This window comes from Lipotes vexillifer, unplaced genomic scaffold (assembly GCF_000442215.2).
Source record: "Lipotes vexillifer unplaced genomic scaffold, Lipotes_vexillifer_v1.1 scaffold931, whole genome shotgun sequence".
NCBI classification, from domain to species: Eukaryota; Metazoa; Chordata; class Mammalia; order Artiodactyla; family Lipotidae; genus Lipotes; species Lipotes vexillifer.
The window spans coordinates 261,414-270,491 of record NW_006788845.1 but is presented as its reverse complement, the minus strand read 5'-3'; positions in this window follow the sequence as shown (position 1 = coordinate 270,491).

The window sequence follows — 9,078 nt, the reverse complement described above, 5'->3', positions numbered from 1 at the left end:
CTACAGTACTGAACTACTATCATCCCCTGGGTATACCAGGCACGTTCATTTTCTGAGCTTTTGCACATATTGTGCATCCTGCCCAGGATGTTTTCCTCTGGCTTTAACAACCTAGTCAGCTCCTACTTAGCCTTTAAAACCTTGCAAAGAAAACGTATGTCCACACAAAGGCTTGCACAGGAAGGGTCACAGCGGCGTGATTCATAATAGCCCCAAACTGGAAACAATCCAAATGTCCATCAACCAGACAATGTATAAACAAACTGTGGTATATCCATCCAATGGAATACAACTCAGCAATCAGAAGAAACAAACTACCGTCACATGTAACAACAAGAGTGAACGTCAACAATATTATGCTAAGTGAAGGAAGCCAGACACAGAAGACTATGTATTGTATGATTCTATTTACCTGAAATTTCCAGAAAAGGCAAACCCACGGAGGCAGAAAGCAGACTGGTTGTTGCCTTGTCCCGAGGGAAGGAGCAGTAATTGACAGCACACAGGCATGCCGGGACTCTGGGGCTGGTGGAAGTGTTCTAAAATGGGCTTGTGGTGATAGTTGCACAACTGCGTAACCTTCAAAAATCATTGAAATTCCACACTTACAATGGGTGACCTTTATGGTATAAATAAAATTAACAGCAAAGCTGTTAATCAGTAAAGCTAATTGATGGATGGATGTAGAGATGAATGGATGAATTTGTAATGAAACAAGTATAATACATGGTGAGAGTAGAATCTAGGTGGTGGGTGGAGTGTTCACTGAATCTTCTTTCAGCTTCTCTGTATGCTTAACATTTTCCATGATACAAAGTTGGGGGGAGAGCAGTCCTTGCTAAGGTCTCACTTTTCTGAAGTGTTTCTCCTTTGTCTCCCTTCGCTCCACACACCCACCCTGGAAAGGACTCATCACTCACGCTTCTAACTAACCTTGTTTCCCTTATGAGGCTCTGTCCTTGAGAAGCTGATTTTTGTTCTGCCCAGGGTCACTTGAGGAATCCTGTTACTTTTGCAAAGATGAAGTCTGAAGGAGTTCATCGTTTAAAGGATCAGAATATAACAAAACCTGTATTTGCGGGGGGGGGGGGTTGTTTTGTTTTAGTGGTTTAGCAAAACTTGCCTTACCGTTTGATTACTGGGGCAGATGCTCAATTTATGTAACAATGCAGTGCCTCTTGGGAGGAAAGAGATAGATGAACTGCCTAATGTCTGCTCCCCAAGACTCAGGAATCAGGGAGATCTGTGGCTGGACTAATGGCCTGTAAAATCCAGTCCCCTAAACTAGAATTACCTTAGGATTACCATAAGCAGGTGTCCAGGTGACCTAGGCCCAAGTTAAGGACACAGAAGTGCCTGGGAGAGGGCTGGTTTGGGGAAACCATGTGGGTGGTGCAAAACTTCCTCCAGACCCAGAGATCCTCAGGCAGTTTCTACTTCTGGTATTGATAACAACGGCTGAGCATGTGAATTTGATCCATGAGTGCTGAAGCTCTGAAGACCAAGTTGGGGCCCCACTGCGGTCTGGCAGGGGCCTTAGGATCAAAGGACAAGAGCCTGTGGGCTGTGCAATCCTACCTGGACTGAGCAATCCTATTTGGACTGAGTATACCACCAGGATTACTGGACAATTCAAGGGGTTTGAGGGGGACTTCAAGAGCGAGGTCTCAGACTAACTGCTAATCAGAAAGGTATACTCTCGGGCAGCCAGATTTTAAAACGTGCCCCAGGTTTATGCAGTGGTTCACACCAGCTGCAACTGTACAGACCCTATGCCTATGTTTCCTCATGTATCTGTCCGACTGGAGAGTAAGGCCTGTGAAGGCAGGGACTGCACGTCATTTGTCTCCACAGCCTCAACATAGGTCCTGGCACATGGTAGGTGCCAGTCTGGAAGCCAGGAGTCCCAATCCATGGGCCCTGTTCTGATACCTGCACACTGTGCGGCAACAAGCAAATCCCCGGAGCCTGGATTTTCTCTGTCCTGTGTCACCCATGCCAAGAAGGGAGTAGGGACAGCATGCTTGTGAAGGGCCTGAAACTTTTGGAAGAGGGAGAGAATTGATAATAAAGCAGACTCTAAGGCAGAACACCCTAAGGCAGGGGTCCCCAACCCCCTGGCCACAGACCCGTCCCGATCCTCAGCCTGTTAGGAACCGGGCCGCATAGCCGATGGTGAGCGGCGGGCGAGCAAGAGAAGCTTCATCTGCCGCTCCCCATCGTGCCCCATCGCTGGCATCACCGCCTGAACCATTGCCCCATTCTGTCCATGGAAAAACTGTCTTCCACGAAACCGGTCCCTGGCGCCAAAAAGGTTAGGGACCACTGCCCTAAGGAGTAAGTCCAAGTAAGGCTCGAGTCCATGCATTCACTCATTCAATCCACATGGGGACTGGTATTCCAAGGCACAGTGCTAGGAACCAGGGACGGAGCTACGTATACGACAGTCTGCTTCTGAGACTCTTCCAGCCTAGAATATGATATGATCTCACAGGGGTGCAAAAGTACTGTTGGAACTGTGTCAGTTAGCACGTTTTTGGCTGCAAGTCACAAAAATCCTCATTCAAGATGACTTAAATAAAAAGGAAAATGTATTCTCTTATGCAGCAGGAAGTCCAGCACTAAGGCAGGATCCAGAGTTGGCTTCCTCAAGGGCTCAATGATGCGACGGGGAGCCCAGCTCCTTTCCGCCTCTCCTCCTTGCTTTCCCCGGTCTGGGTTTCATCTTTGGTCTGGTGACAAGATCAGCTGGGGCAGTTCAAGCCACCTCTTCTAGACTTGGTGCCATGCAGCACACAAAGACGGTAGAGTTTTCTCTTTTGTAGCTGTCTTCTAGAAGTAAGAAGACCTTTTCCAGAAGGTCCTTGGTCTATCTCTTTTTGTGTCTTACTGGCCCAAATGTGGGGTCCCCTCTCAATTCCTGAACCAGCCACTGGCAAGGGGACCGGGTTTATTTTAGACCAGACTCACCTCTGAGGCTTGGGAGTCATGAGGAGTCAGCTTCCCCTAAAGCCACGGACTGTGTGGAAGAGTGGTGAGTACCCAACTGAAATCAGGGTCTGTCATAAATTTTAAAACTTAGAGATGAGTAATGGGTAAACTACCAACAGTGTCCGCGATAGGATACCCAAGGAAGGCGTGGGTAAGCCAGGAAAGCTTCAAGAGGCGTTGACCTATGAGCTGCATCTTTAAGAACGGGCAGGAGTTGTTGGTGAGATGAGAGAAGGTTATCCCAGGCACTGGGCTCAGCATTTGCAAAAGCATAACTAGATGTTCAAAGAGCAAGGATATGTCTGGCAAGACCGGAGTGCTGGGGGACATGAGTGAGCGGGCAAATCCAAATCAGGCTGAAAAGATGGTCAGGGGTTGGGCTTCCCTGGTGGCGCAGTGGTTGAGAGTCCGCCTGCCGTTGGGAATTAAAGGTGGGGCAAGCACTGACAGCAGGTGAGCAGCTGTGATTACTGCCTCACGGTGGGTGTGGTGCAAGGACACGGGTGCATGGATAAAAGGGAATGAACACAATCCCCTCCCAGTAGCCCTGAATGAAGCCACCACTCATGAACATAGAGAAACAGGTCTGTTTCTCCAGCCCAACTGCTCCCCAGTGAGACTCGTCCTCACACCCATCATGCAATCAGCTACCCAGGCAGCCAGCCAGCTTTGCTAAGGTAGCTGCTGTCCCTACCACTGCTGCCATGTGGCCTGCTGCCCACCTCCTGCTGGGAGAAAGGAGGCATCACACTCCCATGAGGGATTCCAGTGAGGAAACCACAAGTGCTCACCCCACGCCATCCCCCCTCCCCCACCCTCCCACTCCTAGATCATCCTACAGACGCCATACGCTGCCCCCCACTGCTTCTCCCTTGAGTTACTGAGCTCTGCTCCTCTCTCCCCTTCCCTTCCCAGCTCCAGGACAGGGTCCGCCCCAGCCCCTCCTCTTCCTCACCACCTCTTTGCCCCCTCAAACTCCCATAGTCTGTCTCCCACCCCAACCAGGCTATAATAGGGCTGAGGCCACTAATCGCCTCCCAGTGACCACATCCAGCGAGCTGTTCTCAGTCCTCATCCTCCGTGACCTCTGAGTGGCGTTTCTCACTCTGGACAACCCCCTTCTGCTTAAGCTCAGTTCCGGGTACGCCGCCTTTAACTTGCCAGCCCTTGATTTCAGCAGTCCTGCACTGCTGCTTGCCGGGGGCTCCTCTCACAACTCCTCCCCCACCAAGCCCACGTGTGTGCTCCCACTGGCTCTACCTCCAGCCATGCTTTCTCACCTCACCCTTTCTCCCGGTGGCCTGTTTGTGTGTAAAGATGACTTATGTCTAAATCTCCAGGCCCCCTCACCTCCTGAGAAAGCCCCAGTCTCCCTTCTTTTTTATTTATTTATTTTTAACATCTTTATTGGAGCATCATTGCTTTACAATGGTGTGTTAGTTTCTGCTGTATAACAAAGTGAATCAGCTATACATATACATATATCCCCATATCCCTTCCCTCTTGCGTCTCCCTCCCACCCCTCTAGGTGGTCACAAAGCACAGAGCTGATCTCCCTGTGTTATGCGGCTGCTTCCCACTAGCTATCTATTTTACATTTGGTAGTGTATATATGTCCGTGCCACCCTCTCACTTCATCCCAGCTTACCCTTTCCCCTCCCCATGTCCTCAAGTCCATTCTCTACGTCTGCGTCTTTATTCCTGTCCTGCCCCTAGGTTCTTCAGAACCATTTTTTTTTTAGATTCCCTATATATGTGTTAGCATACGGTATTTGTTTTTCTCTTTCTGACTTACTGCACTCTGTATGACAGACTAGAGGTCCATCCACCTCACTACAAATAACCAGCCTCCCTTCCTGAGCGCTCTTCTGGATCCTCCTCTCTGGTTATCCTTATAACAGCTCAAACCCCAATGTCTGGCACCAAAGCCATCATCTTTTCCCCACCCCACCCAGGTCCTCCTCTTCACTTCCCAGCTTCTCAGAAACGCCGCAGCATCTCCCAAGCAGCCAAACGTGAAACCCCGGAGTGCTTCATGATGCCTTACTCTCCCTTGTTCTTCCCATCCTATCAGTAGCCAAGCTTTTAGAGTCTCACAATTCTGATATTTGTCATGTCTTGACATAAACATTAGTGGTTACCCATATATCTGTCCAATGAAGCTCAAACTCCCCAGCTTGGCATCCAAGGCCCTCTGTGGTCTGCCCCGGCCTCTCCTTTCAGCTTTGTTTGCTAGCACTCTGGGTACCTCCCCACTTTGCTCCTGCTGCCCTCTCTTCCTGCAATGCTTTCTCTCCCCAACCTGATGTGTCCATCCTTTGCTGCCTGTCTCAAGTATCAGTTTCCTGTATGGGAGCAGAAAGAACCACCAGCTTTAGTGCTGAAAAGCCTGGGTTGGAGGCATAGCTTGGATCTACACCACAGTTGGGCTCTTAATGCTTTTGCTTGGAATTGAACTTTACCCTCTGAACCTCAAGTCTTTTCCCTTTGCCCCACTGAGGAAGAGAGGAATGCAGGCTCCTTGCAGACAGGACAGCCCTGACAGGACAGAAGGGAGCGTGCCCAGGCCCCTCTTCCCATCTCATCAACTCATTTGGAGACAGGGAGCGACTGAGAGCACAGAAGGAAGAGCAGAAGCAACTCTTACCACTGTCACTGAAAGAGCTGCAGTTCCCATATTGCAGGTCCCGGTTAAAATGCTGAGCAGGAGAGAAAGCGATTCCTCCCACACTGCCATATGCTCATTTCAGGGCAGTGAGCCAGAGCTGCAAGACACGTCAGTCTGTATGGCTCTGTCCACAAACAGCTCCCTTGTGAGGGGCACATTCATCAGTTCTTTGTGTGTCATACTTCGTCTACATGCAAGGTTGGCCACCCTGTGCTATTTCTGTAAAGGTTCGAACTATGACTCAGATCTTTTCCTCTCATTCTCTCTCATATTCCAGTTTCCAGAAGAAAGTGGGCTAGTACCTGTGATTCCAGAGCCGGCTGATTCTCAATATCCAGTCCTGTATCAGCAGCCAAGTCCTAAGGGTCTGGCCTCAGATGGTGGTGCAGGGCAAGAGCCAGAGCTTCTACATCTCTGCCCTGACCTCTTCTCCCCTTCAAAAAAAAAAAAAAAGAACTTCAATTAGGTGTCCTCTGAAGCAACTCTTTTTAAAAATTTCCAGGTGGGGCTTCCCTGGTGGCGCAGTGGTTGAGAGTCCGCCTGCAGATGCAGGGGACGCGGGTTCGTTCCCCGGTCCGGGAAGATCCCACGTGCCGCAGAGCAGCTGGGCCCGTGAGCCATGGCCGCTGAGCCTGCGCGTCCGGAGCCTGTGCTCCGCAACGGGAGAGGCCACAGCAGTGAGAGGCCCGCGTACCGCAAAAAAAAAAAAAATTTCCCGCTAATAATTTCACGAAAGAATTTTTTAGGCCTTTTCTTCCTAGTGCTCTCACCTAAGTGAGAAGTTGGCTCTTCACCTGGCTCATCCAATTCTTTCTTCCCCAATTGCAATTCCAGTCTCAGTGTGGGTGTCCATGTCCCTATGGCTTTCAAGTGATATTTCATGGCTCATGCTGACTCTATCTCCACCACTTCACCTCAAGTCCAGCATTTAGGAAACAGCTGCTCAGCCAAATGGCGTTCATCCGCAGAGCAGCTACCCCAAAAGGTAGCTCCCCAGTTGCTATCACTAACTGTGCTCTTCCTGGAAGCACAGGAAGGTCAACCCATCATCAGAAATAAATCTTCTACGTGGAAACAACCTAAACGTCCATCGACAGATGAACGGATGAAGAAGATGCGGTACAATATACACAATGGAATATTACTCAGCCATAAACAAGAATGAAATAATGCCATTTGCAGCAACGTGGATGCAACTAGAGATTATCAGACTAAGTGAAGCAAGTCAGACAGAGAAAGACAAATACCATATGATATCACATATGTGGAATCTAAAATATGACACAAATGAACGTATCTATGAAACAGAAACAGACTCACAGACATAGAGAACAGACTTGTGGTTGGCAAGAGGGAGGGGAATGGGGGAGGCATGGATTGGGAGTTCGGGATTAGCAGCTGCAAACTATTATATATAGAATGGATAAACAACAAGGTCCTACCATAGAGCAGAGGGAACTATATTCAATATCTGTGATAAGCCATAATGGAAAAGAATATGCAAAAGAATGTATATATATGTATAACTGAATCACTTTGCTGTACAGCAGAAATGAACACAACATGCTATATAACTGTACAACAAAATAAATTTTTTTTAAAAAGAAAGACATTTTCTCATCAGGCAGTCAAGCACACAAGCTAGAGAAGAGTACAAAGTAGTTCTCTCCTTTGCTCCGTGCCAAGTCCCCCTTGACTGACATCTGGGGTTCTGTCCTTCTCCCCTGCCCCTCTCAGGCTTCGGGCCTCTCTTCCTCCCTCCCAGGGCCCAGCTGCCTCTTCCTCTGACCTCTGGCTGAGAAACTCAGGCAGTAGTTTCCATCCAGTTTTCCCCTTGATGGAAATCAAAAGGGGCTTCAGATTCTGCAAGTCTTGCATGTAGGATGAAGGAACCAGCCCCCCAGAAACAATACCCAAGAAGAGAAAGCCTCTCTAGCTCCATGGGTCTTAGCCTTCACTATGAATCAAAGGTACTCGGGCAGCTTTTTCAGAACAAAACTGCCTGGGTGGCCTGGGGTGAGGTCCAGGCACTACCTTCAATCTCCAGGTAATTCTGAAGTGCAGCCAGGGTTGGGGACCACTGCACTGGTACTGATCATCATTCATGGTGTAACTGAAATGCATGATTATTGCTAACAGAGTCTCTGTTGTTTTCCCTCTCTCTTACCAAAGCCCTATTCTTCTGCTGGATGTAGGCCAAGTGCCCAGTACAGAGACAGGTCTCCATCCCAGGAAAGAGGTCCAGATACATAATCAAACAGCCTTCCATTTCATAGAGCTGTGCTCACCTGGGGCTAGAGGACAGGAGTTGATGGGGTTGGTTCTTTCCAGCTCTCAATGACAGACAGTAAGTAGTACAAGGCAGTGTGCAATGAGGATAGTAAAAAGGAGATCATTGTTGCCAGTGCCTTCTCTTCTCCCCCCTATCAGAATCTGGTTGAAGACACCCACTGATCTGGGGGTTTCAGCCCAGCAGAAGGGCTGCCCCTCTGCTGAACTGGAAGATGGAAGAGGGAAAGGGAGGTAGTTTGGGGCCAGAATAAAAGGCTGAGGGAGCAGGCTAGACTCTCACTCCTCGGAACTCTTCCAGGTCCCCAGAGGAACTCTGGATTTCCCCCTTCATCCCAGGAGCTCAGGGTCCTCCGAAACATGGTATTCACGCCAGCAGCCCTGCCAGGGATCCCTGTGTCCTGGGAGGTAAGATTGAATGCAAGGCTGGCTTCCTCAGGACCAGCTCAGGCATTATCCTCAATCCTTCTCACTCCTTGGTCCTCAGCAGCAGCATCTGGCCCTGGGCTCCTGAAAATACAGTTTCTTCTCAGTTATCTGCTGATGGGCTCTTCCAAAGAAGATATACAGACTGCCAACAAACACATGAAAGAATGCTCAACATCACTAATCATTAGAGAAATGCAAATCAAAACTATAGTGAGATATCATCTCACACCAGTCAGAATGGCCATCATCAAAAAATCTAGAAACAGGGCTTCCCTGGTGGCGCAGTGCTTGAGAGTCCGCCTGCCGATGCGGGAGACGCGGGTTCGTGCCCCGTTTCGGGAGGATCCCACGTGCCGCGGGGCGGCTGGGCCCGTGAGCCATGGCCGCTGAGCCTGCGCGTCCGGAGCCTGTGCTCCGCAAATGGGAGAGGCCACAACAGTGAGAGGCCCGCATAACGCAAGGAAAAAAAAAAAAAAAATCTAGAAACAATAAAAGCTGGAGAGGGTGTGGAGAAAAGGGAACACTCTTACACTGTTGGTGGGAATGTAAATTGATACAGCCACTGTGGAGAACAGTATGGAGGTTCCTTAAAAAACTACAAATAGAACTACCTTATGACCCAGCAATCCCACTACTAGGTATATACCCTGAGGAAACCAGAATTCAGAAAGAGTCATGTACCAAAATGTTCATTGCAGCTC